The sequence below is a fragment of the Lytechinus variegatus genome, chromosome 15 (assembly GCF_018143015.1).
Source record: "Lytechinus variegatus isolate NC3 chromosome 15, Lvar_3.0, whole genome shotgun sequence".
NCBI lineage: Eukaryota > Metazoa > Echinodermata > Echinoidea > Temnopleuroida > Toxopneustidae > Lytechinus > Lytechinus variegatus.
In genome coordinates, this window is record NC_054754.1 from 2,725,057 (window position 1) to 2,740,724 (window position 15,668).

Sequence of the window (15,668 nt, forward strand, 5' to 3'; positions counted from 1 at the left end):
CGTCATGGTCTTGGAACGCTGAAGAGCGTAGAATAATTGTTAATCTATGTATATAGCTCCATCGGGAAATTCAGTAATCGTTCGTAATCGATTATGTAAGGATTTTCTTTACAAATGTATATAAGCACTATTTGCTGAGAAATAACAATGTTTACAACTGTATGATTATATTAGATATGTACCTTTGATTGTTCTTCACTGTTCGGGCATAAATGGTAGTGACAATTACCATGGCTGTTGTTAAAAAGATTTATTAAATGACTTTAACTATAGTTTTAAAAGATGATTAAATTTTACGGCATGACAATCTCCCTCCTGACTGGGCGTTGTGGCGTGCGTCTGTAATCCAAGCTGTGGGGAAGTTACAAATTGATGCAGAGGTTCGAGGTTCGAGCCCTGGTCACGTCTTTCGGATGGTGACGTTAAAGGTCGGTCCCAGACGTAAATAATCATATCTGATTGATACACGTCTGACAAAACTCAAATACACACACACACACACACACTGAATTCGTTGAGCATAATCGAGCTCCATGCTCGATTATAAGCCAGGCGATATGCTTGGTAGCAAGAGGATTCCACTTGGTAAGTGGAGGTGCCGTGGCCGAGTGGTCTAAGGCGCCTGGCTATACATAGAAAATCCTTGGTTCGATCCCCGGCCGCGGCACCTATGCCCGTGAGCAAAGTATTTAATGTACAATGCTCTTTTATCCTGCCTTCAAATAAATGGAAATGCTATATGCATTATTGGTAACTTGGTGTGCACTTGTTTAAAAAAAAAAAAAAGAGGATTCAGAACGAAATTCAGTTCAATTTATGTTGGAACCTGCTGCAACAGGATGAGCTTGAATTCTTCTCAGTAAAGTTAAAAGAACTGAATGCCTCGTACGATCGTTTCCTGTTTGTCGTTATTTTGTTGTACGAAGCTACAATACATCAAGTAAGCCTGGTCGAAAAAACAGAAGTACAGACTGGAAGAAATGAGATACGGAAAATACTGACTTTACCGAAATACGGAAAATACTGACTTTACTGAGATACGGAAAATACTGAATTTACCGAGATACTAAGAATACTGAGATGAGCGAGGATACTGTAAGTACTGAAATAAGTGAGATAGCGAAACACTGAAAATTACGGAGTTACTGATTACTGGAATTATGATTGAGATAATGACGATACGGAATGACGGAGATGTTGAAATCCATGAGATTACTGAGAAGGAGCAAAGAGTAAGAAGTGAAAAAGACGGACTTTACACCAACTGGTTGTATATTGCAGCCGAAACGAACCAGCTCGTCAGGATAGAAAGTCGGTTCGGCTACAATATATATATATATATATATATACACGCAGTGCGTATAAAAAAAATTACACTTAGAAAAAAATCCAGTTAAATCATATATTGTTAATATTCTGAAGATATTTCCACATTTTAACATTGGTAAATATCCATTTAAGCAATTGAAGATATAACTGTCGAAAAATATTTCCGATTGAGTGAGCACCACTTACTTTTGAAAAGTTAGTGAAAAATAATTTGCGCAGAATTTTGAAATAGCTATGCGAATAAAAGTAGACCTTAATCATGAAGAACACGTGGAATTAAGCTAGTAAAATTGGTTTGAAGATATCTCTTTCCTTTTAAAAGGTCAAGTCCACCTCAGAAAAGTGTTGATTTGAATCAATGGAGAAAAATCAGACAAGCACAATGCTGAAGATTTCATCAAAATCGGATGTAAAATAAGAAAGTTATGACATTTCAAAGTTTCACTTATTTTTAACAAAATAATTATATGAACGAGCCAGTAACATCCAAATGAGAGAGTCGATGATGTCACTCACTCACTATTTCTTTTGTTTTTTATTGTTTGAATTATAAAATATTTCAATTTTTACGAATTTGATGATTAGGACCTCCTTGCCTGAAGCACAAAATGTTAAAATAATGGAATTCCACGTGTTCAGGGAGGAATGAAACTTCATTTCACATGACAATGACGAGAAAATCAAAATATTTCACATTTCAAACAATAAAAACAAAAGAAATAGCGAGTGAGTGACATCATCGACTCTCTCATTTGGATGTAACTGGCTCGTTCATAAGCGAAACTTTAATATGTCATAACTTTCTTATTTTACATCCGATTTTGATGAAATTTTCAGTGTTATGCATGTTGAATTTTTCTCTTTTTATTCAAATCAAGTTTTTGTTGGGGTGGACTTGTCCTTTAAACTTGTTTTCTTGCCCAAAACACTTCGAAGAGTGCATTGCGCCCCACCCACTCACAAACACAGAGGCCATCGTGACGATATTTGCTTTACACAGAGCTGTGATTTACATGAAATGGCTTAGGCTTGATTTTCATTTTGTTAATCATTGTCAAGCTTGGAAAAAGTGTGGAGAAACAAGTACTAAATTAAAAAATGAAATGTTAACCCACTTTAAATGATAAAAACTTAGTGAAAAAATGCCTTGACACCGCAAATGAGCACTTTTCATCAAAATATGACACAGAGCCACCCTCCATTGATGAACGCGATTTAGATTGAGTGAAAAAAATAGCTAGTGAGATTGAATTTCCTTTCGACCGTAGACCCATCAGGCCAAAGGATGTCAAAGTTACACTACAGAGTAGGAGCTCGAAATCCTCACCAGGCCCGGATGGTATTACCTACGGCATCTTGAAACGATTACCCTGTATCCACCACTTTTTAGCAACCTTGTATAACAAACTCCTCATTAACCCCACCTTTATCATGAACCCATGCTAAGGTAATTCTTATTCATAAGAAAAATGATACCAATGACCCTAATAACTTTCGTATGATTGCTCTTTCAAGTGTATTTGGCAAAGTGTTTCACCAAATTCTTACGAATCGCCTTGAAAGATACCTTAATCAAAATGATCTGATCGACAGAAAACTCCAAAAGGGTTTCATGACAGGCATTTCTGGTTGTATCGAACATAATACGGTAGTGCATGAAATCATAACCCATGCTAAATCTTCTAAAAAGACAGCCCATTTGACATGGTTTGACCTCCAAGACGCATTTGGCTCTGTGCCTCATGATCTTATCAATATTACATTGGATAGATTTTGTATTCCTGAAGAATTTCAGTTATACATTATAAAAACCTCTACTCATGTATTTCAGGATATGTGTCGACGAAAGATTGGAATACAGATTCCTTTAGATTTAGACGAGGTATCTTCCAGGGGGATCCCCTTTCTCCACTGATTTTTACAATGTGTATCAACCCTCTTGTAGAGTATTTGAATTCGTGCGAACGGTTTGGCTATGATCTGAATGGTAATAAGTATATCACAACCTTTTTTGCCGACGACTGTTGCCTAGTTACATCTAACAAAAGATCCCATCAGCGGATAACAAATACCCTCTCGACTCACGCAACCAAACTTGGTTTGAAATTCAAACCAGCGAAATCTCGCTCTCTTTCAATATCCAGTGGAAAGATTAACACAAACACATCATTTCAGGTCAATGGCTAGAATGTGAGCACGATCAATGATTCAGATGATCGATTTAAATATCTTGGATCACTGATTTCTTCGCAAAACACTTCCAAATCAGTGAGCGATTACTTGAAAGACCTCCTTATGAAAGGATTACGTAACATAGATGCGTTACTAGTAAGGTCAGAGTATAAACTAAAGACGTATGCTCAATATTTCTTGCCCTCTATGAAATACCATTTAACTGTCAATGATCTTTGTAACACTCGTTTAAAGGATCTGGATGCTCTGTGTAATAGATATATTAAGAAATTGCCTGGTCTTGCCCATCCCGCAACCTTAGCTTTTCTACACATGCCAGAAGGACTTGATATTCCTTGTATTTCTGACTTATATGTCGAATGCCATACCCTAGCTTGCCCATGTGAGGATGCGATCACTCTGAGATGTGAAAGTAAATGCTTGTCTCGACTCTAAACTCGAGCGCGAGCAAAGTTGGACTCGAAGAAAATCAATTACATGCACAAACGAAACAGTTTGGACTGACGTTTGCGACGCAAATGCTAAACCTGCTAAACAGAAGAAGCAGGCCAAAAACGAATGCAAAAAACGTGTCTCCGAGTTTTGGCATTCCCACGTTAAAAACCTAGCATTTCAGGGAAAACTACTCGAACCCATTGTTTTGGAGGGAAACGAAACAAACTGGAAGAGTTTTGCTTACAATCTACCAGAACGGGTTGCAAAATTCTTATTCAATGCCTCTTGTGACACTCTCAATACAAATGTCAACCTGTAGATGGGGGAAAAGATCAAATGAGAAATGTTCGAAATGTAACAATCGTGAAACTCTTCATCATGTTTTAAACCATTGTCAGGTTTCACTAGACCAAGGTAGATACACCTGGCGTCACAACAATTTGCTTAATTATATTCGCTCAATTGTGTCAAGCGGGATAGAGAGAGGATTTGGTAATGACGATATTGCAATTTATTGTGATCTTGGCTCCGACACTCCCGTTGGTTCACGTGGTAGATCAACTATTCCCGTTGAGTTCACACAAACCGACCTAATTCCCGATCTCTGTATTGTATCTAAGCAACGAAACCAAATGCTAATTTTCGAATTGTCTGTTCCGTTTGAAACGAATATCGACAAAGCACACAACTACAAAAGTAACAAATACGCACCAATGGTCGCGGACATCGAGGGAAAAAATGTCAAAGTTGATTTTCTTCCAGTTGAAATTGGTTCGCGTGGCTTTGTTTCGAATGACAACTTTGCAAGGTTAAAAGAACTGTTGTCATTTTGCAAAAGGCCAATCTCTCCCAAAATCTTCAGCAGAGAGTTATCCAAACTCGCTATCGTCTCTTCCTTTGTGATATACAAAGCCAAGGAAGAGCCTCAATGGGAGTGTCGGCTACCGCTCACTTAAAGGAACCCAAAACACGGGGAGGGAGAGGGTCCTGTCGGAGGGGGTGGAGTGGGAGGGCCGGTCTGGGGCTTGTCTTGTCGGGGTCGGTTCTGGGATGAGCGAGGTGTGGAGGTTTGGAGGTCCCGTCGTGCTCCCTGGGGGTCCTCGGATTGGCGGACGTGCTTCGTAATGGCTGACTCTGTGGGCTGCTCTCCATTTGTTTTTGTGCATAGATTTTCGGATTTTTCCTTTTCTTCCCAATTTGAGGGATAGTGGGGAGGATTCGAGGATTTGTGTGCGGAAAGGGTGGGGGTTGTCAGAGGGGTCTGTGGTTCTGGAGCGCGTTGGCCGGTTTGGGGGGTCTCCATGGGGGTGTGGCGGGACTCTTAGGGCTTCCTCGACTTGCTTATCTCGTCGCCGACTCTGATGAGGCTTGCTCTGGATTGTTCCTCTCATTTTACTCTTTCCGACGGGTTCGCTTTTCTTCTTCTGTTTTGGTTTCCTTTATAGATTCTTTTCTTACCTCTGTCTCTCTCACTTTATACTCCTAAGGCAGTGTCTTGCCATTCTATGTTGAACTCGAAACTACAATTAAATTAAAAGGTTATCTATTATCTAGCATTATACACAACTTATGAGATATATATATTTTTCTGCTCAAAACTTGATCTTTTATATTTTGGTATGATTTTGCCCTGCATGTAATTTATTAGTTCATGACCTGGGCTTAATTCCCTTTTTATTGTATATTCACCTATGTTCCTTTGTTTGATTTTGAATATTGAACAAAGTGATGATTTAAAAAATTGTTCAGACTCAGTTATGTCTTCAGACCTAACTGGCACAAAAGGGTAAAGGTTGTGCTTACTAAGTGTTGAAATTTCAATTTTGGTGGCAAAATTGTTACGAATTGCTTGAACATGTTGAATGTATCCGTTTTATTTCAATTGACTAAAAGTGCAAGGGAAATGTATGAGAAATGTTTCGCAGGGTAACGTTTGATTTCGCCCTTCCCTTGACACAGTATGTATGTATGTATCTATATATATATATATATATACCTACTTACCTAAGTAGGTGTAATATAAATGAAGAATCTGTGTTAACTAACTACCTTTGAGCTATTAAAGCGTGTGTATGGGGGGGGGGGTGACATCTTATACCCCATACTATTTTTTTGTACGAGGGTATATATTCATATACAAATCACATTTACCGTCTCTGGAAGAGTCAATTTCTTTCAAGCTCGAAATTTTGCGTAAACAATATAAACCCCTCAAAAATAGTTTGGAAATCTAAGTTTGGCCATTAATTTCTCCCAACTCCCAATTTTACACAATGCATACTTGACATTATTCATGAGACAATTTAATTCTCTTTAAAATGATACCATGCTCGTGATGATTATGCCATCGCGAAAAGAGCAGGATTGAAAAGTGTTGGATAAGGTCTGAATTGAAAAGGCGCAAAACGAGCAGAAATAGTCATGAAAATCCATTCAGATCAAGCCCCTGCGTCTTTATTTTTTATGTTTTGTTGTGGTTTAAGTAGTGATGGTTCTGTGAGATAACATGGTCTGAGTCGTGGTTTGAAATACCCATGCATGTTTGTTTGTTTGCTATGTGTTTGCTTGTGCAGAGGTGTGTTTGATTCCATGTTAATGTTGATGTTAAGGTGCATGAAAACAATTAAAGGAAACCGCTGAGAAATTCACTCATCACCGAAAAAAGGATCAATATTGTGTCATTTTGCAACTTTTTAATTTTGACCTTGCCCCACATTTCAAGGCACTGCACCTCCACGTGAACCATAATCATAATCATATAGGGTATCATTTTAAAGAGAATTAAATGATCTATTCATTAATATCAGTTACATATTGATATTTACTAAAATCGAGGAGATATTATCGATCTAAGTCAGATTTCCAAATTTTTTTGAGGAGTTTATATATTGTTATAGATGTCGACATGTGAAGAAAAAAAATTGGTGTCAAATTTATTGTCTCGAAATCCAAAGAGAAATATAGGCCTACTTTTATTAATAACCTACCCTGGATGAATGGGGAGTTACCTCACAGAGAATGCCATTCTTCCTGGAACCTTATAGTTTAGCATTCGGTTTCTATCCAAAGTTAAACTACACATCCTCGAGCTATACGATTTATTTTGAAGAACAAAAACAAAACATGAAAGGTATCTATCTCCCAGCGAAACAATGAGCAGGAAGTATTTACACAAGGGCTTTGTCATCACAAGGCTCAGCCATTTTTTAAAAATAAAATGAATTAAAATCCTTACTAAAGTACTTAAGCGCTTCTTAGTTTTTTGTTAAAGGGTCTTAAATGTGTATTTTGCTCGAATATCATCTCACAAAGGACAATGGATGGTTAACAAGAGATATAAACCCATTGCGGGGTATAAGACGACTCGGTGTAAAAATGGCAGAGGTAATAATGGCAGAGGTAAAAATGGCAGAGGTAATAATGGCAGAGGTAAAATTGGCAGAGGTAATAATGGCAGAGGTAAAAATGGCAGAGGTAATAATGGCAGAGGTAAAAATGGCAGAGGTAATAATGGCAGAGGTAAAAATGGCAGAGATAAAAATGGCAGAGATAATAATGGCAGAGGTAAAATTGGCAGAGGTAATAATGGCAGAGGTAAAAATGGCAGAGGTAATAATGGCAGAGGTCATAATGGGAGAGGTAAAAATGGCAGAGGTAATAATGGCAGAGGTAAAAATGGCAGAGGTAAAATGGCAGAGGTCATAATGGGAGAGGTAAAAATGACAGCTCTAGGTAAAATATGGCCAGCCGTAAACCCCCATGCAATGAATTGTCAAAAATCCCCCGCATGTACATAGATTAAATTAGAAGTGCATGTCACGGTTAGGCATTTCATCTTATGTCTTTATCGGCCTAACAATGCTACGAATTCGTTGGAGGTGTACCGTGAAGGCTTTTTAAAAAGAAATCAAACGAGAAATATTTTTTTCATTCAATTCATCAGGAGCAAAATGAAACTGCACTAGTCTCATCCATCATTTAATAACATTTCTTTTTGTCTGGCTTTTTTTTATAAAGTTTTGCCAGGTTTACCGATACAAAGAGGAGGGTTAGGGGTGGGAAAAAACATAGAGAACACAGCGGGGAAAGCTTAGACGTTGAAATTGTCACGAATGATCGTGCTAAATATTATGTACTTATTTGTATTGTCGTCTGTACTATTCTTTTTGGATATTTGAATGACAATAATCATGCGTTCCCAGGCTTGGCACTGAATATGTAACTGATTATGAAAATTAATAATCTTGCTTTGACTGGTAAACCAATTTGGGGTCGATCGAGGGTTCGACCGTCTGGTTCAGATTCTTTGCATAAAAGAAGACCCTGAACCTTCTTTACCACTGCATCCAATATGATATAGACGGCTTGATGGTTATTACCCTTGGAAGCGGAAGTGCTGTTGGGTATTTTGTACACCATAAGCAGCATCCTCTTGGTAATTAGCTTGGTATGCTAAAAAACCATTGTTTATTATCTGATTGTTATTATTTTTGTTGTAATTCTTTTTCTGACCCAAAAGAACTTAACTAATCTTTTGGGTCATTTTCCCCCTTAACCAAATCCCCTTTGATTTTAGAGTGAAAACTTTTTTCTTCTCGGCTTTTTAACAAACCAGCACCCCATATCTCTTTCATTTTTGCTTATGCCATCTTTACCTTTGCCATTTTCAACTCCGCCATTTTTTTACACTGTTAGAAAATTTATACTGAAAAATAAAAAAAAATTGCTGCAACAGAGTCTGGAGAACACCTTATTGCACTGTGTAATCCTACATGCATGCATTTGTATAAACTTACAGAAAATTGGTATTTTGTGCATGTACCCATATAAATTTATTGTAATAAAACTGTTTTCCCCTTTTTTAAAACATATCTGTTCTGTAAAATTGTAGAAAAATTATGGAAAATCCTCCTGTTATTATAATCTTCAAAATTTATTTTTTTTTCTGTAAAACCTGATTTTTTAATTTTTCTTCTGTAGAATCTACTGTTTTTTCCAATAGTGTACCTCGGCCACTTTTACCTCTGCTATTATCACATCTTCCATTTTTTTTTTACTCTTGTCATTTATGTCTCTGCTCTTTTTGTCTCTGCTATTCTTACCTCTGCCATTTTTACCTCAGCCATTATTACCTCTGCCATTTTTACCTCTGCCATTTTTACCTCTGCCTTTTTTACCTCTGCCATTATTACCTCTGCCATTATTACCTCTGCCATTTTTACCTCTGCCATTTTCACCTCTGCCATTTTTACCTGGCACCTATAAGACAGGGCTGTCCCTTATCGGCATTAATATTTATACTTTGCATTGAAACCCTTTCAAATCAGATAAGACAAAATAATTATATCATAGGTTGAGTATTTGTTACAAACATGAAAATAAGAACACTTTTAAGATAATGCAGTTAGCAGATGATATGAAATTATTTGTTAGGACATTTATATCAGGCAAAACAGCTATTAATATCATTAGAAACTTTAGAAAATATTATGGAATTCATTCAAATGAAAAAAACTAAATATTTGGCTGGGAAACAACAATCCGACAAATGATATTGGAAATATATTATGGGAGAACGTTTATGTTAAGTCTCTTGGTATTTATTTTTGCAAAAGAAGCATTTAAGTTTAGAAATGAATTGGTCTGAACAAAGAATAACAAAAATTAAATAGTTGTTACAAATATGGAAACAGAGAAACCTTACGTTAAGAGGGAAGATTTTAATATTAAAATCGTTGATTATGTCGAAAATAATTTATACAACACAAGTTCTTTCTTGTCCTAAAGAAATAGTGAAGGAGCTCGATAAATTATTATTTTATTTCTTATGGAAAGGACGACCCGCAAAGGATGCCTTATTTTTATTATAACTTGATATTATCAACGTTTTTCTTATCAAAAGGGTATAACTATTCAAGAATTATCCAAGCAGATATACAACATGATTATCACAAACAAATGATTTGGCTAAATAAAGATATCTTATACAAAGGGGAAATTTTATTTTACATGAATTGGATAAACTCTGATATTTTGTTTGTAGGGGATTTAATGGATGATAAAGGTTTTCTATATATACATATGGATAAGATTAGCGCTAAAATAGTAGTTAAGGATGGAAGGTGGTACACTCAGTATGCTCGTATACGACAAGCTATTCAGTTATGTGGCAACATGTCTTTTTCTTCTAATGCAAGTTTATTACAGAAGAAGTATTCTGCATTTAGAGCCAATGTTAATGTATATAATGACACTATATTGGTTGATAGTATTATTTCATTAAGTAAATTGACAGGAAAATATATCATGAATTGATCCAAGTAAAAACCGAAGAATCTAGAGCAGAGGAATTAGGTGTAATACCTTAGTATTTGACTGTTTACCAGTTTAGATAGATGTTTGATTATTTAAGTTAAACTTTGTTAAGGACAATGTGTTGGTCAATTTTAATTTTAAGTTCATGCATAATATTTTGGCAACACCAGCTAACCTTTTTAAATGGAAATTAAAAGAAAACGACCAATGTTTTTACTGTGATCAAAAAGGTGATTGCAGTCATATGTTTTTCTCTTGCAACATAATGATAATATTTTGGAAAAAAGTACAAAAATATATTTTGCCAAATTTTCATTTCAAGCCATGTCATGTATTATCAGGAATTTCATTTGGATCAAAAGAAAAAAATAATGTAGATATAATTTTGAATTATGCTTTATATACCATTTATACATGTTTCGCTGGAAAAGAATCTAAAGGGAAAATAACGATTCAAAGACTGTGTAATATTTTGTTTTACCTATTAAGATATCGTTTACAGATAGAAGAAAGTGTGAAATCCAGAAAACCATGTATTTCCCTCCAGAAATGGAGGCAATTAAATGTTAGCACTGTGAATTGATGAATAAAGAAGACCAGCAATGGTTATTTTACCAAAAAAAATCTCACAAAGGACAAAAATACGGCCCGACAGATTTTTCTTTTTAGAAAAATTATATATTTTTACCCTCATATTGTGTTGTTTAAGATTTTTACAGATTTTCTTTACAGTGACTCCACTGAATATATATATATATATATATATACATATATATATATATATAAGAGATAATACCAAATAAAGCTTTTGCGAAATGTGAACATGTGAAATTAGTGTTTAATCTTCAGTCTAGTTTTAGGTGCGCAGATATGACACCCTCTTCTACAATATCACAATCTTACCACGAACCCAAAATAACTGAATATACTTGCGTGCAGTATAATGCACTATATACGGGTCTTTTTTCGTTTGCTTAAAACGCTAAGCTACAAAATTGTACGTATTTAAGATTATCTAAGGAAATATAAATAAATAAAAAGCACATAACTATAATTTATGTCATGAATGAAATAAATATATAAGGCTTACTTAAATATGCCTAATACCATGATAACATGTAAGTTATAAAAATAGAACAAAAGGAGAATTATTGCAGTAAATTGAGATGCACAAACTTATTAAATTATTAATAAAATAGAGGAGGTATAATACAGACTAAAATGTATGAAAAACTCAAAAATAATATAATAACACAAAATTGCAAGTAATGTAAAACAAAATAAAAGAATTCTTATCAAAAATAACAAAAACAGACGGTTTGACTGATGAACGTATATATGAGATGAAAAATCTAATATAATACGATACGAATAAATAGAAAGTAATGTAAAACAGAATAAAATAAATTTTTATAAAATAACAAAAACAAACGGTTTGACTGGTGAAAATGTATATGAGAGGAATAATATAATATTATCTGAATAGATATTACATATTTTTAATGAATAGTAAATTGTAAAAAGTTAGTGCACATATTCCATCCCGTTCTCACAATACATAGTTGTTGTTTTCATCTGATTACAAGAATGTTTAATGTTATCTGAAAGGCCATTCAAATGACTTTACTGCAACAAAATCCACCATATTTTTATTTAAACAGTTTCATAAACTTTCTTTGGCATGATTCAGTTCAAAAACATATTCTATATTACTAATTAGCTAATTTAGACTTGAAAATACCAATACTTGAAGACTTCTGAGTATCCTCAGTAAGTGAATTCCATATCTGAGCACCTCTATACAAAAACCTACGTTTACCAGATTCAGTTTTGGTGCGAGGTACATCAACACACATGTTACTTTGTCTCGTGTTGTAAATAGTTGTTCGAAATTTAAACTTTTCACTGATGTACGGAGGCACTTGTTTTGTCATAACTTTATACATAATTATTGCAGTATCATTTTCTAACTTTTTAACAATAGGTTCATCGCTTCGTCGAATCACCATTTCGTCTATTACCATTTCGTCTATTAACCAGTTGGTCTAATACCCATTTTATTTTCATTCATTTTGCGCAATTAACACTTTATTTTAATTAGACCAAATGGTATATGGACTAAATGGCTATTGTACCAACTGGATATTACACGGAATAGCATTAGACTGAATGAAAGTAGACCATGTGGTGAGTAGACGAACTGATGATAGACCAAATGATAGTAGACGAGTTGAGAATTGGAAGAATTGGAAATACACACATGATGCAGGCCTACATGTATGTGGAGATGTGGATAGTGTCGATAGTGTGGATATGGACACCTCGACATTGTGAGTGTTCACAATGTGTAGACTCTGTAATGTGATTCACACTATCAATAATATACTGAAATTGAACTGTGGCGGTTTGTGTGTGATCACACTGCGGGACACACTATAGGATACACTGTATTCTTTTTAGTAGCCCCTCCCCCTCCACTGGGGCTGCCTCATTCATTTGGAATTAAATCATTCGTCCTCAGATTTTTAGTTAACTCTACGACCAATTCATCTAAGAAATACTCCTGTCCCCTGGCGTCACCAGGCCAATGCATGTAAGGTCTGCCATCACTGAGACACAACCTTGCGAGAAACGGTAGCTCGTCTTCGGGATCACTTCCAGGAAAATAATGAGGACAAACCCCGGGGGGGGGGGGGGCCACTTCCATTCACGAGTGGATACCATGCGCGACCATGGGGTCTCGAAAAGCACCCTAAACACGTAATTTCCATATTCTGAAAATGCACCCCTTAACAAGTATTGGCGTGTGAAACCCTACCCTTAACAAGTATTGGAAACAAAACGATACTCTTGGCAAATATTCCCTGGAAATGACCCCTAAACAAGTACAGGAATGTTTTATTGTTACGGGTCCTTCGGTCGTCGGGTTTACCTTATTTGGTTTAGTACGACCCCGCCTTCTACACCTCGCGCAATTCGGACTCTAAACACGAAGTGTTGGGGCAAAAAGGACATCCTTTATAAAACATTTTAATTTTGTTTTATCATCTCCGCAAATTCGACCCTAAACACGTAATTTTCCTATCAAAATAGATACCCTTTTTTCATTATTTTTGTGTTTTTGACACCCTTATCACGTTACGTACGTAACGTGCCCTATCGTGAAAAGGACATCCTTTTTACGTGTTTTTTTGGTCGCGCATGGTATCCACTCGTCAATGTAAGTGGCCCTCCCCCCGGGGGACAAACTCAGTCTGCGTATCATTCACGTGGTCACGGGCCGTGCGAAACTTGAGCATGAACCACCGGTCGCGGACAGCGGCTCTGCTGAGTAGTACGACCGTCTTGTAACTTCGGCTCACTGTGTAATCTACCGCCTCCAAGTAGTGCATTCCTGGGATGAGGTCCTCATCGCCAAAGACGTTCCTCTGGAATTGTGGAAGCCGTTCTTCGATGACTACCGCAGATGTTCGCGAACCCATTCTTCGTCATCATCGGAGGAGATGACGTTCAAGTCGAACTCGAAATCGTTCTGGTCCCGGGCATCTCTTACCTCGACAAATCCAACGACGGCCAGTTTAAGAAGAAAGAATCTGTGTCTCAACTGCCATCGATAGTTATAAACAAGCATAATGGTAACCACCACACTCACAACAGTGATAGAACTGACGCTGATATTAGTGACGTTGGGGTCACAAAGCCCCTAAGGGACAAATTCTTGGATGGGCTTGTCCTTGAATGATCCTAAGGATTTCTTATTACAAGAAGCTTCACCATTAGTAGAATCTTCTTGAAAAAGTTCAAGTTGACTCTGGATCCAGTCAATAAACCAACTTAGATCACAGTCACATGTGATTGGGTTATTTGAAATGTCGATAGATTTAAGAGAATGCTTGATAGGTTGAAAACTCTTTTGGTCTAATCCCGTTAATTTGTTATTCGACACGATTGAAATATTTCGATTATTGGTAAAAACATCCTTGTCAAGCCATTCCAGTTCATTTCCGGTGAGATCTATAGCATTTGCAAAGTGTAAAAGTCCTTCATTGAATCGTAACCAAGCCGCTTGATTTTATTTCCGTTCAGATTCAGTTCCTTTAGAGATTTCGTCCTATGAAGGCTAAAGAATGAATGACTGATATTTCACATTGTTTAAGGGTGAGAGTTTCGAGATGGAAGAGATTTCGAAATATCAGCTTTTGCGAGTCTCCAATAGTACGTGATATGCCTATACCGTTTTTACTGAGGTCCAGAGCATTGAGTTCGAGCAAATTAGTATCAAATAGAGAGACATTTCTATCCGGATCCCTCACAAATAATTGAATTAACGAATCAATCATGTTAAACTTTATCAGAGAAGGCGCATAGAATTTGCCGGATTTCAATTTATCAAACTGATTGCGATCCATGCCATGCATGCCTCTCATGAAGAGTCCTTTTAAAGATAAATTCCAGTATTGGTAACGATCTCAAAATGACTTTTTACAGAAACTAATATAATGACCGCCCAAGTGTCTGTTTATATGAATAAAAAATATGTGCCAAAGGATTCTTGAAGAAATTGTGCAATTTCTAAGAAATAAGCAAAACAAGCGCGGATTCGGTCACTTCCGTCGGGTCTTTATTCCAGCAATAATAATACACTGTCCCACGTGTTCCTATCTGCGTTGGTGATTTTCAGTGTGAACATTTTTCAGCGTAGATTTCAAGATTCCACAAAGTTCAGTTTATGTAACTGTACCAGATCTAGATCCTCGATGATATACTGACAATTAAGCCTGGATTTACAGACTTTCTCATGAAATCAGTGTTTACTGCAACTACTGGCATTTCTCTTTAAGCTTGGGGCCTCCATTGAAAAGACAGCGATATAAGGTTATCTAATCCAGAGAAGGAGTCCACTGCAATTGCGTTGAGATTTTTGTTGTAATCCAGTTCCAAATACTTCAAATTTCGCAGTCCTTTGAATGTGAAATTTGGAATTTCAAATATATCACTATAGGTTAAGTGCAACTCCTCAATTAATTCATTTTCCCATGTGGAGCCATTCGGGTTAATGTATTTTATTTCGTTTGTAATCAACTTCAATTCATTTAATTGCTCCATACCAAAGAAGAAATCTGGTTCGATCTTTTCAATCACATTACCGTTGATGTAAAAACTTGAAATCCTTTTCAAACTAGAGAATATAGAAGGACGTAGATTCAATGAGGAAAAGACACCGATTAATTCCAGTTTTTGTAAGGTATGGTTGTCCAAAGGATCAAACATATCTCTAGGAATACCCCCATAGTTTTCGAATTGTACACCACTATGGCGAGTCCTTTAATCGTCGAACCGTCGACTCCACGAAGGATATCCTTCAGCACTTCCAGCGACATATATATATTAAAAGG

At 36.2% G+C, this 15,668-nt stretch overlaps 1 pseudogene; it reads right to left on the reverse strand.

Moving 5' to 3' along the window:
- Window positions 1–12,760: 12,760 nt before the first annotated feature.
- On the reverse strand, window positions 12,761–15,653 carry LOC121428965 (annotated as a pseudogene).
- Between the last annotated feature and the right edge of the window lie 15 nt (window positions 15,654–15,668).